General features: G+C 41.3%; 1 protein-coding gene across 1 annotated transcript in view; it reads left to right on the top strand.

Annotated features, from left to right (window-relative positions):
* Positions 1–1,400: 1,400 nt before the first annotated feature.
* The window catches only part of ZBTB20 (zinc finger and BTB domain containing 20), a 473,031-nt gene continuing 451,106 nt past the window's right edge, over positions 1,401–23,325 (top strand). The window contains exon 1 of the mRNA XM_059466192.1: positions 1,401–1,460. The gene's annotated coding sequence lies outside the window, so the exon portion shown is untranslated. The remainder of the gene's footprint in view (positions 1,461–23,325) is intronic.

Here is a 23,325-nt window from a genome sequence, read left to right as displayed (position 1 = left end):
CCAGAACGCTCCTGGTGCTCCTCGCTCCGGACCTGCCTGCACACCCAGCACCTACAGAGGCCGCCTTTGCTGCCAGCACATCTGCCGGCCCTGCCTGAGGGGCTCTCTGCCCCAGCCCAGCCGACAGAGGGAGGCGAGGGATGCCTGCGCCCGAGCAGGGACGAGAGAAGCGCTCCTGGGAAATCGCCTTCCCCTCGCTTCCCGGCCTCACACAGGCTGCGGGGGGGCGTGCGCTGCCGCGGCCCCTGCGTGCGAGGAAGGAAACGCTCCCGTGTCCCTTCCTCCGGCCCCGGGACACCCCGGCCGCCCCCGCTCCCCGTTCCTTGGAAACGCTCCCGGGTCCCTTCCTCCGGCCCCGGGACACCCCGGCCGCCCCCGCTCCCCGTTCCTTGGAAACGCTCCCGTGTCCCTTCCTCCCGCCCCGGGACACCCCGGCCGCCCCCCCGTTCTCTGGAAACGTTCCCGTGTCCCTTCCTCCCGCCCCGGGACACCCCGGCCGCCCCCCCGTTCTCTGGAAACGCTCCCGTGTCCCTTCCTCCCGCCCCGGGACACCCCGGCCGCCCCCCCGTTCTCTGGAAACGCTCCCGTGTCCCTTCCTCCCGCCCCGGGACACCCCGGCCGCCCCCCCGTTCTCTGGAAACGTTCCCGTGTCCCTTCCTCCCGCCCCGGGACACCCCGGCCCCCCCCGCTCCCCGTTCCTTGGAAACGCTCCCGTGTCCCTTCCTCCCGCCCCGGGACACCCCGGCCGCCCCCCCGCTCCCCGCTCCCGGCCCGGCCCCCCCGGGGCCGCCACGGGCTCCGGGCGGGGGCAGGGGCGCCGCCCCATTGGCCGAGCGCGGCCCGTCTGCCGCGCTCCCGTTGGCCTGCGCCGCCGCCGGCCCCGCCCCGCTGACGCTGTGCCATTGGCCGCTCGGCCCGGGAGGGCCCCGCCCCGGCCCCGCCCCCTCCGGGGTCATTTAAGTTTATGGAGGAAAAGAAATAAATAAAGCGGGAAATAGAAATGCGTAGAAGGCGGGGGGGGCATGGTGCGGGGGAGCGCAACCTAACCTGCTGCCTGGCCCGCGGCGGCCAATCGGCACCCGAGTGCCGGCACGAATGACACCTCCGCCCAGCCAGTCAGCGCTCCCGAGCGGCGAAGACGGCCCCCTAGCGTTCTAAAATCTGGCCAATGAGAGGCGCCGCCCGTTTGACCGACGTTTGCGCCTTCCAATAGGAGGGGCGCATAGCGGACCGGCTTCGCCTATCGAGAACTATCCGTGAGTCTCGAGGAGGGGGGCGGGCCCAGGCGGCGGTGAGAGGCGGGGCCCTCTTTGAGTGGCGGCGCTAGGAGCCAATGGGTGCGGGCCGGCGGGGCGGGGGGGCCGGGGGCCAATGAGGGGGCCCTGCGAGGCGGCGGCGGCCGCCTCTGAAAGTGCCGCGAGCCGGCGGCGCCCAGCGCGGGGCAGGGGAAGATGAGAGAGGTACCGGCGCTTCCGGGGTCAGCGCGCGGCCGGGGGCGGGGCCCGGGCGTGCTCCGCCCACCGGGGGCGGGGCGGGCGGGTGAGGGGCGGCGGGGGGCGAGGGGCTCCCGCGTCCCGGCGGGCAGGGAGAGCGCGTATTCCGGGAGGGAGCGGAGCCGGCAGTCCTGGAGGGGGAACAGCTCGCACCTGCCGCCTCCCGGAGTTTTTTCGCCGTCCCGAAAAACTTTGGGAGCCGGCGGGGCCACTCCCCTGAGGGTGCGCGCGGCCGGAGAGGGAGACTTGGCACCGACATTCCCCCCGCTTGTCCCCCCCCCGCGCTGCTCCTCCTGCTCCTCCTCCTTCTCCAGCCGCGCCGCTGGGAAAAGTTGGCGGCGCTCGTTTGTGAGCGAGGGTCGGGGAGGGAAGAGATGCCCAAGAACCATCTGGACACAATCCCGTACAGTGTGCTCCGGGATGACCCCGCTCGAGCAGAGAGCTTGGGCCGGATGACCCAGTGTGGCCCCTTCCAACCTTGCCCAGCCTGTAATCCAGGGGTTCTGACAGGGCAGGTCGGGTTATCCCCCGGGAGAAAGGCAGTGCCAGCCCGGGATGCCCCGCGGGATGCGGGCGGAGAGCCGGCCTGGGGGGGAGTTGCTCGTCCTCCCGCACCCAGAGCTCGGCTGCTTGGGGTTTTTAGGGCTTTGGTTCGGTTTTGATGCCGTCCCCGAGAGCAAATCAGCTGTTGCCCATTCCTCCCTGCGGAGGCTCCGGCAGCGCCGTCCCGCCCGAGCGCACCGCGCGTCCCTCAGCGCTGCCGGAGCCGTCGATGCCCGTCCTTCCCCCGGCGGCTGCCGGTGCCCAGGGAACGGCGTCGTGAGGGGCTCGGCTTGCCGTGAGGGGCTCGGCTTGCCGTGAAGGGCTCGGCGCTCGGCAGTCGGAGCGCAGGAAACAAAAATGGATTTGCAGGTTGAGGAGGAAACGGGCTGCCGCACCGCCCGTCGTGTTCCCAGACTTCGCCTCCTTTTGTAGCCGAGCAAGCCGGTGCTTCAGGTTAAAACCCCTCCTGTCAGCCTTGGAGCCCTCTGTGCTGAGTGGCAAATGGGAAATTGTGAGAAAGTAAGACTCGCTGTCCAGTAAAGCAAATTAACGTGTAAAGCCTGAAGCTCGGCTCTTCGAGCGGAGTAATTATTTTAGGAGCAAAAAGTATCTCCATAAAAGCTGTTATTGTCTACAGCTACTGGATCGCAGTCCTGAAACCCGAGCGCCTTCCTGGGTCTTTCTGAATGCCTGGGATGTGCTCTCATACAGAAATGAAGTTTTTGGAATTTAAGGGGCTGAGGTTGTGGAAATGCAGAACCATTAGGCATCCCTGAGTCTCGGAGTGCTTTACGAGAACGAGTAACTCAAGACAAAAATAAATCTGTGATAGGAAAGTACTGTATCCTTCTCTTACACACACAAAAACCCCTCAGAGGCAAGAGCTCTTTCAGCTGTTCAGAGGATGCAATGAGGACACAGTATTAGAGCCGACTGGGAGGATCCTTCCCTCCCCAGTGGAAAATGTGGTATTTGTGAAGTTGCAGTTTTCTGCAAGAAAGTTCCAGTTTTACCGGGAAAAAAAAGTTACATTATTCTGACCGGAAAATTAAAGTGATGGTTCATGGCTACCTGCCTTGCAGACTTCTGTCAATTCTACTTTCTGCTTACAGAGAAAAAACACAGTTAATAAAATCTTCCCCTTAGAGACTTCCACCATTTTTTTTTCTTTTTTTCCCCCTGTTTTCCTATTTTACCCCCTTTAAAAGAATTGCTTGGAATTTTTATTCCACAAAGGACGTGAGAGCTTTACTTCTTACTCTGAAATAGAACTAAATTTTTTTTCGCAGCACAAAAATTCCAGTATTTGGCCAGCCTGATTCAAAACTTCTGGAAACTTGGGGCCAGATCTTTGGCTTGTACAAACTGGCTAGTTCCATTGTGTTTAGTCCACAGAGGATTTGGCCCTAGTTAATTAATGGTTCACTCGAGGTCATGCAGCGAGTTGATTTTTAAAGATGGAAACTGAATCCAGAGCTGTTATTATTCATTCCTGTCATATATCTTGAAGTTTACTGTACAACATTATATTTTTCTTAGACAAGCTGGATTAATAAGAGGCAGAATCCATGAGGCTCTGATTGCAACTTTTCTTTAAAATCATGTTCTTAAAAAAAATCTATTCAATCGTGATCTTACTAGAAAAGCGAGTAAATATGTTGTAATTAGTGCATAGGTGACAATGACTACCGAGGGAGAGAGAGGCCTGAAAAACTGCTTTTGTTATTTAAACCTTTCTTTCAAAGTACAAAAGCATTTGATTGGCACTTCACTGATTTAATAGTCCATTTGTAATGCAGGAAGAACATTACAGAAAATTTTAGCATTATTTTAAATCTCATCATTTAATCTGTAGGTGTTTTTTAAAAATCCTCATTTCTAGGAGAAGAAAACTTTCTGATAGCATGTAGAATCTGTGACTAGTCAGTTGTTAAAGATATGAATGCCTTGTGTCTTCCAAAATGAAATGGTTTATGAGTCTTAAATTGTATCCTGTTTGTTGTGGTAGCACAGAAGTAAAATACAAGAAAAATCCTTCTGGCTGAGGATTTAATGTTTGGTCTTACTATGATGTAACATTAGGAATGGAACCTAAGCCCTCTGGTTTAAAATCAGGGTTGCCAGCATTCATATTAAAGTGAAAACCTTTTCAGATCCTGTGCAGCAGCAGTACCAGATGTATGAGATACCAGCTAGCCCACTTGATCGTCTGGATTTACAGAGGTGGTCTTTTGCCTGTACTTGCATAAGATGCATTGTGAAGGTCCATTTTTTTTCTGTTTTACACGGGGGGATGATACAAAGGCCAGAAATCCAAACAGACTGGCTGCACACACCCCTTTCCCGCAGTGTTACTGATTTTTCAGGGGATAATAAGATTTCATAAAGTTCAAAAAGGCTTGTTTCTGCATTCCAAATGTTTGAGGAGTGACTTAATTGCTAAAATGTTGTATGCTAGAAAGATTTTGAATTAAACAGCACTGAAATGACTTCCCAATGTCAAAAAGCAGTCAGTGACAGTCTGAGCAGACCTTCTGCCTCCCAGGCCTCAGCTGCACCTATTGGCTTCATTGTCCCATCCCTCCTACGCACATGCATGCCTGGCATTGTTTTGGAAATACAGCAGAAACTTGATAATTCAAACTGATGGCTCAGAGAGTCACTTGTGGAATTAATTTATTGGGTAAATTAATGACTAGATATGCAGGCAGATTTAAAAATAAATTTTAAAAAGTTGGTGTGTCATAGTGTATGGTTTGTTACTTCAGTGTGATTTATTTGTCACCGCATGAATTGAGTATCCTGGAAAATATTTTGTTAGAAATTTTGTAAGTCTTAAATCTCAGCATGGTTCTGTTCTTGTTATGTAAATCTGTGAGGGGAATTGGGTTTCCAGCTCTTCAATGACGAGTTATAATTTGGGATTAGAAATTAATCCATAGCACCTATTTTGTGGCACAGGATTTATAGCATGCCTCAGAGGTTAAACCATAGCCTTAGTATACTGATCTGTGCTGTAGGCTTATTTGATTTCGGCAGGGCTGCCTGCCTAAAACAAATAGGATTTGATCCTTGCTGGGTAACCTTGGTCAAATTCCAGGCAGCCCTCAAGACTTACTATTTCCATCTTGGTATTAGAAAATAAGTGTGTTCTTTCTGTTTATTTTTCACAGGGCCTCAGTATTGTTCAGTATAGTTTGTCATGTGAGGCTGTAAATCCCCTCCAGCGAGGTGGAATTTTAGATTTGCGAACTGTTCCCAAATGATTGCATGTGTATCATGAAGGAGAAGGCAGTCCTCTAGCCAAGAATGGACAGAATTTACCGAGTTTAGCTCATTAAGATTCCAGAGTGACTGCAGATATTAATGTAGAAGATGCTATGGGGAAAAATAATTATTTTTAATTTGCTCAAAATACCAAATTAATGTTAAGTAAGCAGAATTCATCTGTAATTGCCCAAGAAATATTACCAGCAGTTTAGACTCTCTGAAGAGGTATTGCAGAGAGTGTGCACAAATCATTACTTTATTGATAAACAAACAAAAAAAATTACAGTGTCTCAAATTGTCAGCTTTTAGTAAACTTTTCTTGTTTTCCCTTACATAAGCATGCTGACCCTTGATCTTGGCAACCCAAGCAAGTCAAAATTCAGTTCTTTAATTTTCATGAGCAGTATATTTACTGAGAGGAATCATTGAGCATCTCTGAAACAGAAGGAAATAGTTGCCATTGACTATTTTTCACAACCAGAGGTGATTTTGGAAGGTCTGTGTTGCTTTAGGAAGTCCCATGCTTGTGGCCTGAGTAGGATGATCAGGAAATAAAAATATTTTGGTGTGTAGATAATTTTGTGCTTACTAATATAAATGGATCTCAGATTATACTCTGATTTTCCCAGATATTAATGAAAGATGCTTCAAGGAATACAGAATAAGACATTTTGTTATCAAGTTTCTTTGTAAGAAAAAGTTCTGATTTTGACTTTTTAACAGCTTATTCAAAGAAATAATTATTCCTCCATCATTCCATATTTTAAAAGTCCAATATGGGGTCTAAGTGAGTTATTGTTTCTAATTTTCTTGAAAGCATATTGAAGACTGAGCACTTGTTTACTGGTCTGGGTTCCTGGCTTAAGACTTGGGCCTCATGAAGTTCTCTGCCACGAATAGCATATTTGACTTTAAGGAAAAATTGCTCACTCTTTGTTTCCTATCTGTGCAACAAGAATAACACCATGTGCTGTCATCATGAATATTTGCAAAGGTATGTATGTGGAGAATTCCAAAATGCAGCCATCAGGATTATAAATAATATCTAAAGTAATAATTTCAGATGGTAAGTGCCAGTTTTTCCATTGGCTGTTTGGTTTGACAATAAATGCCAGTGTCAGTAGTTTTATAAACTTTGGTGTAGTTATTCTGGGTTTACATCAGAAAACAGAAGGTGGCTTAGACATGAATTTCCTCTTTGAAATAACTGAAGTGACATCAGTGGAATTATACAGGAATGATTTTGGCATTGATACTGCTGAAAGACATAGTGCTCTCTGAGTGCTTTGGCCTCGTACAAAGTGAGCTGTATTAGTAGTACCAGAGTTCAAAGCTCCTTTGGAATTGTAGTCTCCTCTTTACCATTTTAAGTTTTCAAGTACTGCAGCTAGCAGGTACTGTTTCTGGAAGAACTTCCAGGTTTCAAAGCTGTGTGTCTCCTACCCCATAGAAATTGTGCACACAAATTGCCTAATTTCCCATATGACTTTCAGCATATCCGTTTGACTAGAGCTTAAGAAAGTGGAAGTTTTAAAGCATTTTTGTAGCGAACTCCAGTCAGACATCTAGGCTGCTTTTCTTATGCATAACACTTTCTATTTCCAGACAATGTAAATATTGGCCTTCAGAATAGCTTTGTGCAGTGTTTACCCACATCGCTTTATGGAAGACGAAGAAAGCAGAAAATACCCACTGTTTCCAAAACTGGTGATAATTTTCAACTACTTGTATTTTTGTATGCATCTTTTGAGACCCTGAGGCTTTATTTCCACCAACACTGGTTCTGTACACTTCCCTCTCCTACTGGTGCTGGATGTAAGTTGCAGTCATTAAGCATAAGTACCTCAAGGTAGATATTTTAAACACTGTCAAAACTCGTGTAGAAGTTACAGCTTTTAGGTGCAGCAAAAACAAGGCAAAGTTCCGGGAAACAGGTTGGAAGTGCCTGAAGTTTGGGCCTCTAGAAAAACTGTCATTCTTCTCTATTTTTAAATGTACCAGAATGGAATTAGGGATTGAAATGGCAGGTGCTGCTATTCTCTTGTTAAAAGCAGCAATATCTGTTTTGTTAAGCAGTTTTCTGTTTCATAATTGTAAAGTAAATAAATAAAATATTTGTGCTGATTAAGTGGAGTTTAAATGTGGGTTCCAGATTGTCTCCAAAACAATTTGTAGGACTTCTCCCCATTGTAGTGTGTGAATAACACCCACTGAACTCAATGTGAGGGTTTTTATATCGTGTGGCTGAAAAGAAGAGTCCCTATTTATAGCATTCAAACGTTGGCAGGTGCAAGACTGGTGAGAAATGTTAGTCTCACACATACAAACTAGTTGTTTAGGAGAGACTTCTCCATGGTGGGAGCTGCTCCTCGCTGGGCCGCTAGAATCAACAGCGTTGCTCAGTGGCTGAGCAACAGATCTTCTTGTTGAGATCAATCAGCTTGCATTTCCAGGAGGGTGTGTAACGAAGAAGGGCCTGATGGTGCTGATTGCAGTAATATACTTAGCTATGGCAGCCTTAGCTATTATTTATAGAAGTGCTAATTATATCAATAGAAATAGCAATATTAATACTGTTAAGTGTCAGAATCCACGCTTGACAGCATGAACTAAACACAGCTACTGTGAAACAAAGCAGCCAGCTTGTCTCCCTTGTCAAACCACCAATATGCATTTCAGGAAGAGTACACACCCACCTTAATTGCTTGGGGTCTCACCATTTTTGCTCATCTTGTTATATCACTATCATTTCAAGCTGAAAACTCACAAGACCGGCTGTTCCCATGAAGTGTAGACTGTATTCAAAGTCAGTCTGGAAAATTCAAACTGTGACTAAAAGTGTTACAGTGGATTCCAGTTTAAAGCTGTCAGCCTACAGTGCTGGAGACTGCAAGTGTCTTGAAGTTCAGAATAGGACCCAAACTTTTTTTTTTTTAGTCTGTATCCTACCACTTCTTGTTTACGACATAGTTGGTGAGGACTAACGTAGATTTCAGTACCCACAGTTACCTTCAGACTACGTTACAGCCTGCCTTAATTGGCATCTTTTAAAGGGCAGAAATCATATTACCAAAAAATAAACAAAACTAAAAGAAAACAAGAGCATATTGAGACATTGTCTGGCTGCTTTTTTAACACTTAAAATATGCTTGATTTCCTGTCACAGCTCTTGTTACATCTGCCTACCTCTTGTGACAGTGTTTTAGACTGACTTCCCACAGGAGCTTACAAATCAAGCAGGTTAATGTCTTCATTAAAACTGAATAACAGTTTACTTTGGGAAAAAACATATTAAATATTTCAGGATATTGAACACCAAACTACTATTAAGCTTTAACTAATGCATTTACTTTGCTGACACTTGCTCTCCGATGGGACGTGTAGCTCAAGTTAATGTCACTCGAAGTGATGTTTAAGACTTCATGAGAAAGTGTTTCCAACCCCTTGTAGATGATTTTACTCTAATTCTATCACTCTGTACTTGAGAAAAAGTTTTAAATAAGTTATTTCAGCAACTTGCCATCCTTATTTTGGAAGTGTACTGGGTATAAATGTCTCCTTTAGAGTTTTAAATAATCCTTTCTATGTCCTAGATACATATGGTGCATTGTGTAACGAGAGTGACAGGCTGTTGACCTCTGGACATATAAAGAATGTCCTTAATATGCTTTGCCTTTGGGAGGAAGATACAAGGATTGTTGCAAATAGGAAAGATTTGGGTTTTGTCACCCATGATTGCAATCTACTTGAAGGCATGACTGATTTAGTGGATCAGGGGATAGAAATACAGGCACATGGCCAGCAGGTCAAGGTTTCTCAGCTGGCAAGTGGAGATATTCTGCGTGGGCTGCTGTTACTGCAGAACTGTGGACTTGTGTCGTTCTCGCTCTCTGTAGAATCCATTTGCAGGGTTGCCATGTGGGACACAGGGGCATCCCATCAGTAATAGGAATGGGGTTTGTTTGGGTTTCTTTTGTTCATGTTGCACTGCAAATTCTGTTGGTGTAATTTGCTTTATCAGCTCTTTTGTTTTTGTTGGGATTTTTTTTGACCTCTTCATTTGGCAATCCTACAGTTTACTTATCTATTATCAGAGCTATGTCAGACAGTGATGCGTCATTCTTTCTGGATCCGACTGCAGCAGCATCCCAGTACATGATGCAATCAAACTGCATTCCTCCCCTGGCGGATTCAGACCAATCCTTTTGAAGTTTGTTAATGTATCCAAAATCAAAGCCGCTTTCAGTTCTACGCTCCAAAAATACTGATACTTTGTTGTAACCCTTCCCATCGTAGGTCTGTAATAATCCTGGAGTTCTTCTGACATCCATTTAAACTCTGTGAACAGGTGATCTGTGAGTAAATCTCCCTGAGGAGTTGCAAACTTTCTTGAATTATTTACATATACTGTAGGAATTCTGTCTTGCATTGCATACTGGGCTGATTGCATAGATGATACAATATGATGCAGATGGAAATGGAGGATGTGCCTAGAACATAAAGATATGCCTTAGAGTCATGAATATATTGCATAAAAATAATTCCTACTGTAATGCTTCTGGCTTTTGCTGTGTTAACTTCAGGGGGAAAAATTTGTCCACAAAACTTAGGATCTTGGTTACACCCAGAAAAAAATTGTTGAGAAACATGAATGGCTTAGAGAATTATTTATGCAATAGGTTGAAAATAAAAAGCCTGGTTTAACTACTAGTGGGTATCTGAAAGACATCATTGCTCAGTGGTGATGTTCTGGAATATAATGAGCACTAGCTCATCTCGTTTGACAAACATGGTACTTCCTGGTAGGACAGGAGATCATTAACAAGTGCACATGGAATATGAATTGGTTTTTTTTTTTTTTTATTTTTTTTTTTTTATTTTATTTTATTTTATTTTAACTCATGGTCACAATGCATTTAAGTTCAGTAGAGTAGAAAAAAAATATTAGTTTTTGTAGAATAATTCTGTAGGGCACTCCACTTTTTGAATAAACAAATACAGATCAATATTTTCTTGAATTTACTGGTCATGCATATTTATTCACTATATTGCCATTCACTCCCTTTAAGTAGTTGACATCACATTTTTGGGAATTTTACATTTGTGGTTTGAAAACATAAATTGTTGTGCCTAATCCTGTCTTGCAAAATAGATACGACAGACCTGTTTTTGTTACCATGGTGGCTGAGTACTTGTACTCTTGTGGTGCAAATACGTACTCAGGTTCATGATTTAGTTTCTGAAAGGTCCTGTAGACATTTGTTAAAGCTTTGCATTGTTAAAGCTTTTGTTCCAGTAAATTGTAACATTTTGGTCAAAGGGTGTTGACTTAAATGGAACAGAAGTTACAAAAAAAACAAGGACTGAGATGAAGAGGGTTAATAATTCCCCTTTTTCAGTGATGGCTCATCTTGGTGCCGCTGGGAGACATTCACCCAGCCTTGCTGTCCAGCCCCAGTTGTGTGGATGCCATTCACTTGGGCTGACAATGTGGTGCTTTTTACCTGGGCAGCCCTGCTCCTGGACAGCATGGTAACCTGGACCTGACCTGAGAAGCACATTAACTCCAGATTCCCAATTAGTATTGATGTTATTTGCATGTGTAATTCTAACAGGAACTGGGGAGCCCCAGATGAGATCAGTGCCCCATCCACTGCTGCTGAGTATTTTACATGCTGTAAAAGCAGTGCTGCCTCAGGAAGCTTTTAGTTGAAAAGGCAAGTCAGGAGAGAGGTGAGAGGAACAAAATGTTAGAATTTCCACTGTTGTGGTTGCAGACCAAGACACAGGGTAAAATTGCATGATTTTATTGGGATAATCCAGGGAAAGGAAATAGAGATTTTCAGAGGCAACTAACTCCCACTAAAGCAAGTATGGGAGTGATGTGCCAACCTGCCATTTGTGCCTTTGAAAATGTCCCCAGGGAGTCTATTGTAGAGCCAAGCATTGAACTCTGATCTTCAGTCCCCCACCAGACAATCATTCCTTTCTGCTTAAAGTGTTTTTAATTGAAAAATACCATCTGAACAGTGTCTGTAAAGAATTACTTTTCCTCAGAACCTCCAAAAGAAAAGCAAAATGATGTGCTGCAGCAATAAATTAACCAGGGATCAAAATAAAAACCACAGTCTTGTTATGAAAACCAGAACTGGTGGGTAAATACTGTGAATTTATGACACCACTGGAAAAATAAATCCACTCTGGTAAATGTTAATACTTTTAGAATGAAAGATTTTTGGTTTAATTATTAAACTATTCAAAACTCTTCTAAGCAGACTTTACATGCAAAAGCTACAGAACATTTAAAAAAACATACACAAGTTCACCCCTTGCTTTTCTGCAGGCACTATTTATATCTATGTCGGTGTTTGTTTCAGAGAAGAGAATAAAAGTCCACATGACACTATCTTACTCTCCCCAAATAGCAGTAACACTCTTCCTTTTCAATAGGGTTGTATGTAAATTCACTCACACGTTCTCATCACTTTGTTAAGAGGCAGACTCTTTTCCCATTTTGCAGGTTGGGAAACCCTGGCAGAACTCAAGGTTACACAAATCCAGAGAAATCGTGAGAGTCAGATTACACTGCTGGAGTGACCCATGTTCAGGCCACTCCAACACGTCCCCTAATAATATTTTACAAGCCTGAGCCATCTGTGTGTGATGAGATCAGAAGTAAGGAAGTCTGTAGTTGCCAAGAGAATTTTAGCAAGCAGAATTGTACAACTACAAAGAAATCCTACAGCATCAACAAAGCAAGCTCAGAGAAATATTCACACTTAGCTGGTTTTGACTCTTTTAATTGGAGAGTGTTCTTGTTAAATTTTAAGGGTTTGTTCTTCCTGTTGCACACCTAATTATTGATCACATTGTGAGCTTTGCATATATTATTAGGAGTCTCCAAAATGGCTAATTCCATATTTTGCAAAAGCAAGAAGACACTACTGCTGCATCTCTCAGTGCACATGGAGGGGTAGTCAACCTCTACATCTTGGCTGCATCCCAGTGATTTGGCTTCCTTCCCTTCACAAACACACACACACAAACGCATAAGCTCAGAAGTACCCCAAATAAGAGACCCCCTGAGAATTCCCTGCCTACTTCTGATCCATGGACTTCTTGCCATGTATGGACTTCACATCAGTGAGATCGGGTACTACTTATGTCTTCCTTCTTTTACTTTGTGTAAGATGAACTTCACAAAAACAAATAAATACAAAGTATAGGCCTTTCAAATGCTCTCAGCATCAGTTTCACTCTTCTCCCTTTGAACACAACTGGGACTTGACTTGACTGGAGGTGGAATTAAGCCCACACTGAGCATTTTCAACGCATGCAGTCATAGAAAAATTTATAATCCTACAAAAGGGATTCTGAAGCTCATCAAAGGATATGAATCTTTTGCTCCCAATAATGGTTCTAATTCTGGAACAGAAAGCTGCTTTCTTGGTTACTATGGGTTAAGTTCAACTAGGCTTTCTCCCAGTTTGTTTTATTAGAAAATGGTATTTATTTGACTGTGGTATGCTACCTAAAATTTTTATAATTTGTTTCTGTATTTCCATAAACATTTCTCTGTTTGTTTTGGAAGAGTGGTTACTTAAGAAAAAAAAAAAAAAAAAAAGTAAGCTTAAAAATATATTGCTTGACTCCCATATCAAATTTTCTCTTGTAATCAGTGTATATAGTTTTCCTATAGCACCAATCTAAACAAAATAAGGCAAAGAAAAGAAAAGAGAGGGAAGAGAGGCATTAGAATCTATTTTCAGGATGGCATATCAGACCACACACACTTATGGGGTAGAAGAGTTTTATTATTTTGGGCAGTACAGTGGAACTTATGAGAAGCTTTCTTTTTTTATACAAAGTTAGTTCAGAGTAGATTAAAGTTTATTTCAAACTCAGCATATTTGACCTCAAGCATCATAAGAGTCATGTAGAACTGGCTCATGCTATTAAATTCCTACAGCGAACTCCATAATAATGATTAATTTCTTTCATAAACTCTCTTCATAATTAATACAGGTTTCATTGTGGGCACTGCTATTCTCATATTGATTATCTCTACAATTTAGATTGGACTCGTAAAATGATGTCTTTGTTTACTCCGATGGCCAGACATTTATTTTACTTGGATAACTCTCATCATTTGCAAACTGGACTGGGGATATTGCTGTCATAGAAATTACAAATATTTCAGACCTAATCCATGCAAGAGCAGGGATAATTCTTTGGCACCTGAGATTAATAATACTTTGGTGTTTTCTGATGCTTCTCATCTGAGAATCTGAGTTCTTTATGAACAATTAATTAAGCTTTAAGATACCCTTCTGAAATAGGAAAGCATTAGTAGCCTCCTGCACTGGATAAACTCATATTTAGAGATGTTGACTGACTTAGTTCAAGTGACCTGTCAAGTATGGGTTATATCAAGTTGGATATAACCCATATTTGCTGATTACCTATCTTACCCTTCAGTTCTGAGTTTTTCTCACAATTTTTGATGTGGCATAGTTCCCTTTGGCAAAATATGCATTTTAAAAAATTGTAATAGCTGGATATGCTTTAGCTGCTGGAACAAATGTAGACCTTTCTTGTTGCTTGTTTCTTTTCAAAAATAATTTAATTTTTTTTTCTAAGAGTCTTTTCTAAACTACAGTAAAATCTGTAGACTTCTAAGACTCTAATAATCCCGTGTAAAAAAACCTCAAAACATGACTTTCACGTTTCAGACTTCAGGAGAAGCAGCTTTAATTGGAAAAGCCAAAAATAGCAAATGATGGTATGGAGAAGGTAAAGAGACATAAACCAGATTTTGTAACATTACCCTGTGCACTCCATCTAATGTTGTGCAACAGGTGAGCCTTTCTCTTGGTCAGTCTTGTGTATATTAATAATGTAAATCCACTTTATTGCAATATTAGAGGAAACCCTTCTCACATAACTGAGGGATCCCAAGGATGGAGGCAGTACATTTTAGTTCTGTTGCTCAGACCCTGGAGGGTCCTGAGCCCCATGGGAGCTGCTGAGCTCTCCTTGTTTTGTTAACTTCAGAGGGTGCTGGGGGGAAGTTGCAGTGGCTGGCAGAAGTTAATCTTTGGAAAGCCTTGGAGACAAACAGGAATTCCATTTTTTGAGTTGAATTCAGCCGTCCTGCTGTTGCCAAACCTACAAGCAGAAGGAAATGTGGATGTAAAAAGCAGCACGTATATACATATTAATGCTTCCAGTACAACATCCCCCATGCCTGAGGACAGTAAGTGCAACTGAGGACATGGTGAGGTTTACAAGAGTACCTCACATGTTGAGATGCTTTATAGTCCCCCCTGTGAATAGCCTAGCGAAAACCATATGTGAAATATAAATATACTGGGACTTAAAAATGGAGCTGCATTCCAGCCTTTTAAGTTAATTTTGTAACATGCAGCATCTGAGGGCTTAATGTGTGTTGTATCCAATGCTAGCTGAATACTGCAGGGCTTAATAAATGCAGTGTGTAGTGGAGACACCAGAGGGTCTGATGGAAGACGTGAGAGGAGGAGAAGAAGATGGTGGAAATAGCACATTTTAGTGAAAGAGCAAATCCGGTTCAAACCAACTGCGTGCTTGCTTCCTTCAGTCCGAAGGCAACAATGAACTCCCGTTGTCATGCTGAGTCAGTTGGCACTGACTCACTTTATCAGTCTCAAAATTGTCCAGCATTTCATCAGACCTGGATTACACAATGGGTTTTTCCTTTTCCCCCCCCTTTTTTTTTTTCCCAACACACTTTTAGTATTAATAGGCCCGTAAATCATCTGATGTTAACATGTTTCCTCATTAACTTCTACTTTTTTAATTATAAGATTAATAATCATACAACTTCCCAAAGAGGGAAGTGCAGTAATCCCGATTTGACTTGAAATTCTCAAGGAAAAACTTTTGTAGTTATGTGATTCTCTCAGTTAAAAATAAGTTAAAGCCTTTTGTTACTTTCCACAGGATATTGGCATAGCTAACATATGCTCACAATTGTTCAGCTGAGGTATGTGTTCTCTGTTGGGTGTGGAGAGAAAACTTGTATGTGGAAACAGCAGCCAGAGTATCAAAGTTGAATTTTTTGCCCCAGCATCACTTTTTTAGGGTTTTTTCTGCAAAAGCCTATTGGAGAAAACACTCAAATGCAGTATATTATCCACTAAAACAGCACACATAAATTATGTGATGTATTTTATAGGTGTATTTATCCCTTGAACACAAAAAGACAGGCTACCTAAAATGCAAAGTGTGTGATTCTGTACTTAAGAACATCTTCACAGTCTCTGTAGTTTGTGAAAAAATTAAGGTCTATGAGGCTTTCTGTCTAACTCTGCATATTGGTGCACTTCACTAGATTCTTTGATTTTAGCATCTATGCTGTTACACAGTTTCAATGAAAGCGATATGAATAAACTAAAAATGTGTAAAAAGTGATGCTGAGTTGGCTGGACAGCAATGCATCTGTTCTAAAATCCAGCATTTCTAAGTTCAGCCATCTTGTCTGCCCTAATTTAACATCTGTATTTTCCACCTGCAGGATAAAATTATTTGTGTTGAATCAAATCAATTTTTTAATCACATATTGAGGGCAAAATATGTATCTTCAGTTTTTAATCTTAGAATGTTGGCGATACCTGGAATGTGTTCAATGATGTCTTATCCTGGGTTTAATCCCATCCGTCTGTGTTTTGAATCCATCCTGGTGGCTATGAAATGGAAAGCTTCCAAGAGTCTTTGAATAATTTTTTAATTTTGTTCTTCAGTGGTTCTAGTTCTTTGTTGTTAATTAGATCAAACCACATTTCCACTGAGGCTGTAATGGTAGTGTCATCAGCCTGTAATCTGTCAAGTCCCTCTGAAACCTCCTTCAACTGCTTTTGTAAATTTAGTACCTCTCTGTAAAGTTCCTTGCAGAGAAAAATGTGTGCTATTTTTTGATCAAAGTCCTTCTTGTTCTCAGTGCAAATTTCAAGACACTTGTTGATGCAAATGCAGAATCACGTGCTCCTGAGAGGAACACTGAGTGTCCCTGGGAACCAGGGGCACTTTTTCACTCAGGTTACCCTTTTTCACTGGAGTTATCCAGCCTGCTGGTAATAGCAGATGTGTCTTTAGGCTCTATAGTACAGGTTGGGAAGAATCTGGCCATTACTTTTTCACTCAGTGAGGCTGAAATACAGCACTGAGAACCCATACATCAGAAGGAGAAGAAATAGTTTTTAACATTCTTGTTTCAAATTTGTTTTTTTCTGTCGAACCAAATAGTAAGGACAGCTTTCTCATGCATTTCTCATTGCTGGATGATATCTTTGGTAACACTGTACCAATATCTGTGATTTTCATTTTTTTAAATAGCAGCATGCAAAGACATACCTTTCATTGTCCATAAACTTGTGGTCATTAGATCATTTGTCACGTTCAGATAGCCAACCTGCACTAATGTCACTGTTTAATGCTGTTACTTTTTCTTTTATTATCCTCCTGTTTTTTCTCTTGGAGATTCTTGTAGTGGACAGCTGAATTTACAAGGCTCTAAAAGAAATGTTTCAATCATTGCTATCAGTTGCTCCTTTTGTGTTCCACTGAAGGCAACATCATTAAGACAAAATAAGGTTGCATCTGTCTTGTTAAGCAGAGATTTTCTTTGCAGCATAATCAACTGGTAAGCTTATTTCTGGGTCTTCAAGACACAAAGGTGTCTAATGTTTAAGAGCATCTAGGAGATTTGGAACACAGATTTAAATAATCATTGCAGCTATGTTTAATAATGATAATGACAGCATTAAAACATCTCACTTTCAGGATCATGAAACTCATCAGAGTCCTGCTTCAGTAGTTTCACTTAAAAGAACCTCTCATCTTGAAGAGTCTACAAAAATGAATTGTCTGCATTTTTTGAGATGGATATGAAGTCATCCTAACTTCTTGAACAATTTTGGCAATGCCTATACTATACTGTTAAAGAATTATCTTGGGTTTTGTTACTTTGGTAGGTGCATTTGGTACTTGTTGCTTTCTCCAACTTCTCCTGAAGTCAGAGAAATTAATATATTTATGTGTCTTAACCATTAAGCTCCAGTTTGTAATATTGTTTGTTATCTTTAATATTAACAGTAGAGCAAGAAGCCTGCAGTCCGGATTTAACAGTTAGGATGGAAAACCTGTGTGAGAGTGCTGGCTTTTGTTAGACTTGTTATAATCTACTCAGAACTGCTTTACTTGTGTGACTTTCCTGTTGAGTCTTAGAATGTTTAAATTTCTCATTTGCAGATAGAAAATAGAGCCTGATTTTTCAAGCATCACTTCTTCCTATTCTTTGTTATTTTCATGTAAACATTTTAAAGTGTCAGATCCTGAATAGTCAGCACTGGATTGTTTCTGTATCTGACATTGTAAATATAGGTAACATGACTCATGGACTCTTTGCCAGACTATATATAAGCAACCCCTGCAGCAAAATGTTATAACATCTTCCCTGGGTCTATTGTGAGGGGCTGAGCAGGCCATCTTTGGTCAAATGTATTTCTGTTTTTGAAACACCTCTAGCTTTGTCTGTCAGGACTTTGTCTCACCAATCACATCTGTGTGAGTTTTGGTTTGGTGTTTACATGGGAGACCGTGGGGTGCACCTCTCTAAAAGCCAGTGCAACTCAGATGCTTTCAGTTGCTGAAAAAAGAAAAATATGCGAATTTACCAGTACCATACAATTTGTGCTGCTTTTGTTCTTATTTATCATATTTAGTGGTCCTCGATAGTTCATTGGGTTTTTTTGCCTCTGAGGATTTTTTGTTTGTTTGTTTTAGTCTCTCTCACAACTGCAAAGTACTGTGCATCCATGTGCCAGTAGTGTGCAAGGCCAGGTTGGGTGAGGCTTTGAACAACCTGGTCTAGTGAAAGATGTCCCTGCCCAAGGCAGGCGGTTGGAACTGGATGATCTTTAAGGTCCCTTCCAACACAAACCATTCTATGATGCTATGATCAGCCTCTCTGTGCAGTCTTAGCTGTAGTTCTCTTAAATGAAAATCCAGCTATCAGTTTTACAAATGACTATTTAAACTGTTTATTGACGTTTTCTCCAAGATGGAAGTGCATATACTGCTTTAAGAGTGAGAAGGACGTATCGGGTACCGCAGGAAATTCCAAGGAGCTCTCTGTGGGTTGAGAGCATGGCCACAGTGGGGGAAATGTGTAGAGTGGTAACTGTGTGGGATGGTTGGCTCTTTATCCATCAAGTCCTTCCCTGTCCCCAAAGGGATCATCTTAGGCTCAGAGCTCTGCTTAGAAATTCCCAGGACTTGAACTAATCTTGAGTGCATGTGAGACGAGCGAGGGCTGAAAGGCTGAGTTAGCAGGGAGGAGTTGGAGAATGAAGGTGCTAAGAGGAGCGGGGTAAAAGCTGCAACTCAGCCAGGGTGTTTTACTGTACTTTTCAAATTACCTGCCACAATCCACTGCCTGTCGCAGACGTGTGCAGATTTCCATGATAAGCCTTAAGATTGCTGTTGGAAATACTTTTTTAGCCCAAGTACTATTGCCTAGAAATGTTTTTTGAGCAGAAGGATTTCAATTCAAAGTAAAACCTGTGATGTTAGGTGTGCTTATGGCTACTCCTGAAACACTTGAGCAATTTCTGGCCATTTAATTGTGACAATTGAGTAATTCATGGTACAATGTTTTACTTCCACCTTTATGGTCTGCCTTTGCCACAATTTTCAATCCTCTTCCTAGTCTTTAATCTACACTTCTTTTTAACAGTTGGAAAACAAACTTGAACATCTTCTTTTACTCTAGTAGGAAGTTTTGTTTTTTACTCCTTGAGGAGACTGAGATAACTTTATGCACTTTTCCCTTATTTTATTCCCCATTTTGCCTGTCTTGTTCCTTGATGGCTTTCACTCTTCGATCAATTCCACCAATTTTAATTGGAATTTTTTTCCTGTCTTCTCTTGTGATAAAAAGATATTTTCAGGTAATATCCTTCTTTAGGCCCAGTGGTAAAAGAGCTGTCTTTGGGAATTTGGACATCTATTTTCCATTAAAATGAGTGGAATGAAGTGTTAGTGTCTGGCAGGGATTTGAACACCTTTGAGCTATTGTGAAGCAAGTATTCTTATTCCTCTGAAAGTGAACTCCTATTGTAGATAGGGATGGATAATGTTAAGCTTTGAGACCTGTGGATGGTGTAGAAACATGAACGTGGATAGAACCTGTAAGTCAGATTTTTGGGCTTTATTTGTCTTGCACATAACTTTTCTCAGAGGAGTAGCCTGTAGTTATCCCAAAGAACTTCCAGCATCATTAAGTACCTAACACTAAAAATCCATAGCAATTGTTAGATCTTTTCTGCTCCAGAAAATGATGTAATTTATCACTTATCTTCATATTTTGAAACAGGGGTCAGATTGAGTTGACTTTTAGCAGTATGGTGAACTGGTGCTTTTGTTCCCTGGTGGTTGACTTCTTGTGCTCCAAAATTACAGCTTTAATTTAGGATGTAAAAAGCTTGTAGCCTGCCTGACTGTGAGGTTCTAATTAAAGATTGCATTAGATGTGAGCTGACACTTGTTTGTTTCCAGTCAGTCTCCTAATACAAGAATTCTTGGATGTGTCAAGCAGTGTTGACTCTGAAGACTATTGTCAGTCATTTCAATGTAGAAACTATTTACTGCTTTACTGGGTTTTTTTTTCTCAAGAAATAAGGCAGGAAAAAGGAGAGATAATAATGTTACATAGAGCTTCAGCATTGTCACATTTTGATACTTGGAGCCCAGAGTACTGTTTATGTTGAAACAGCAATTTGGAAGAGTAATGCCCCAAAAATTCTCTTCATTATAACCCTGTGGCTACTTTTCTCATACCTGTTTTAAAGATGCTTACATGAGCTGCACATGGTGCCTAAACAGGCAGTCTCAGCTCTCATGACTGAGAATAGCTGCGCTGCACCAGGTAACCATTAACAGCTTGCTCACAGTTTGCCCCCATAATCCCATATCTGAGAATCCTCAGTGAATTTTTATGGTACATTGCAGCTTTCCTCTGGGAATCCCTAGGAATTTCAGGCTGAAACTCATTTGCTTACTCAGTTGGATGGATGTATGGTGTACAGCTCGATATTTATGTGGGGGTTCTATCAGACGTGATTTTCTTCCCTTGCTCGGTGCCTGGCCCTCAAATGATTTCCTGAAGCTGGTGAGAATTCCATGTAGCTGTAGTGGTAGTACCTTTGTTTCTGAAACAGAAAGCATAAAGGTATACTGGCATTTATGGTTCTAACATCTGTGATATTATCATAGTGTGTTAAAAACAAATGTCGATGCATTCTGAGACTACAACAGAGACTACTTAAAGTCATATTTGTATCCTGATTCTTACCAATATTTTTTTGGCTTCAGGACAACTCAACAAATGGAACAGTAGGACAGCAAAGTACCAGTTAATATAAAGTTATCTTTATTCCAACTTCTGTTTATCTTGCTGAGTTTTTTGTTGCATATTATCAAATGGTTTCACAATATGACCTCTGACTTTGAAACAAAACAAATTAAGTGTTAGTTAGTACTGATTAGTGCAATGTTAACATTGATTCTTTATTTACTCAAAAATCAGGAAATTAACGTTCCTCTGACAAACTTAATTATGCCTAATTGCACAGATATTACAAAAGGGATCTCTCATTATATAATCATAGATAATCCTGGTAGCAATAAAAAATCTTACAGTCCTAGCTAATATTTGCAAAGAAAGTTATAGAAGAAGAGCCCTTTGACCATAAAAATAGTACCTGACTTGGGCCTGTTACAAAATCTGACTGAAGAGTGGCATTGAAGTTGGTACACTTTGTTTCTATTATATCATTTTGAAAATATTATGTCACCTTGTTCTGTATGTTCTAGTTCTGTAATGAAAGGCCCTTTTGTTCAAACACAGGCAAAATAAAAGAGTTGTTTGTCTATAGGATACCAAAGCTCATTTCTGCCAGACTTAAACCACCACTAACCTTGCTAGATCTTCCAATTTTTGACATGTTGATTGAGAGAAAGGTTCTTATCTCTGTTCTTGTGTAAAGTAAGACCTGAGGCTTAATTTTCAGTTATTACAACTTTTTGCTTTTAATTTCTTTGGCTTTAAATAATAAACTCTCTCATCTGTTCCTTTCAAAATGAACTTCAATTAATACTTCAGGAAAAGAAATGCACCTCTAAATGTGTCCTTTAAAACAGCTGAGCAAATTGTGTTCACTTTATCAAAAAATATTCTCCTTTAGGCTAAAACTAAAGGACTAATTGGACCCAGTCTAGTTTTTCTAATAGAGCTTAGCTTACATAAAGGGAAAAAAAGAAAAAAAAGAAGAGACCAGGACATTCCTTTTCTTTATTACATCTAGTGCATCTTGGTTCTTTATTCCTCAGAAACATCTTTGATTAAATGTTTCAAAGCCAAAAATCCTGCCCACATACACACAAATATCATCCTGAGGTGGTCTGCACATAATCAAGGTTTGTGAATGTGAGACTTTCTTACCTATAGTTGGTGGCACTGCTTTTAGTAAAAAGGTTACATCCTTACTAGTCTTTCCTGTGTGTTTGATACAGGCTCAGCAGTTGTTTGCTGTTGGAGTGGGCTTCTGAGGCTATCAAAGACAAACTTTCCATTACTCTACTGAATGGCCTCACAATATTTAGTTAGCCCTGCAACAGAATCAGGCACATTTTGTGCTCACAGGTCAGAGCCACGTGGCCTAAATGCCCCTAAGTCCCTGGGCTTTATGTTTTCTGTTAGCTGGCAGTGGGATTCTAGGGGTGCACATCCAGAAACACTAAGCACAGGGACTCAGCAGGAATTTGGGCCAGCTGACACTGGGTGCCACGGTGAAATTTTGGGATGAACTGCTTCTAAGTGAGAAACAAGCTGAAGAAGTTTGAGTGAAAGTCCAGCCTTTTCAGTAATTTGCAACTTCAGTTTGCCTGGTAAAAGCATTGGTTTAACCTTGCCTAGAATAGATGAAGAAAAATCTTACAGAGGAACTTTCCTACAGTATGATTGTATTTGAGGAAAATAATCCTACATCCATTGAAGGGATATCAGGGTAAAGTACTATTCATATCAGATGAATAATGCCACTTAGTGTTTCTTCTTTCAAATATTACAGCATTATTGTACATACTATACTTTTGTTTTGGTCATACATCCTTAGCTTTAAGAAAATACATAAAGAAATTTCTAGTTTTAATAATTTCAGTAAAAAAGCTTTAAAAATGGCACTGATCATAACAGGGATTAAAAAAAATCCCTGTCTTTTAAGAGAATCACATGACTTTTAGAGCCTACTGAAAAGTTTTTGAATGTTTGAAATTTCAACACTCTTCATTGTTTTTTTCTGTAGAGAAGTTTTTGTCCACTTCATACATAGTCAGTAAATGCTCAAATACGAAATTTCCATCTTCATACCTCTGGTATACTTACATTGCATTTTTGTTTTTATTTTTCGAGAAATGGCTATTCATTTGGGGGACAGTATTCTCAGATGTGATATTCTAAACTAGGAGATAATTACCTCTTGAATGAGTAGCATCTTTGAAAATGCTGACATAAATATTTTCCAGGTAGAATGGATTCATGCTGATAGGCTTATGAAAATATTCAATTGTACCCAGAGGGTAAAATAACAGCTTCCAAAATATTGCTAGTGATGTGTCTCACTTATTTCCCCCATCTAGATCTTCATTCACAATAAACTTAGTGCATCTCAACTGCTACAACAATCACGAGTTGCAGGAGTTTGTGTGAGTTTGTTTGCAGTTTTTCCCCCTACTATTTAAATAAGGTAAAAGTAGAAATGCTGGCCACCTTGGGCTTCAGAATTTTCACTTCTGAAATCATTATGACAGCAATTAATAGTCTGCATGCTCCTTAACTTTCTGTGGCAAAAATAGAAATCTTTCTTGGTTTTCCTAGTTATCTGGCAGAAGAGAACGATGAATGTGCATCCTGATTTGTTTG

Source organism: Ammospiza nelsoni, chromosome 2 (assembly GCF_027579445.1).
Source record: "Ammospiza nelsoni isolate bAmmNel1 chromosome 2, bAmmNel1.pri, whole genome shotgun sequence".
NCBI classification, from domain to species: Eukaryota; Metazoa; Chordata; class Aves; order Passeriformes; family Passerellidae; genus Ammospiza; species Ammospiza nelsoni.
Note: the sequence above shows the minus strand (reverse complement) of the source record. Positions and strands in the feature narration are given on the sequence as shown.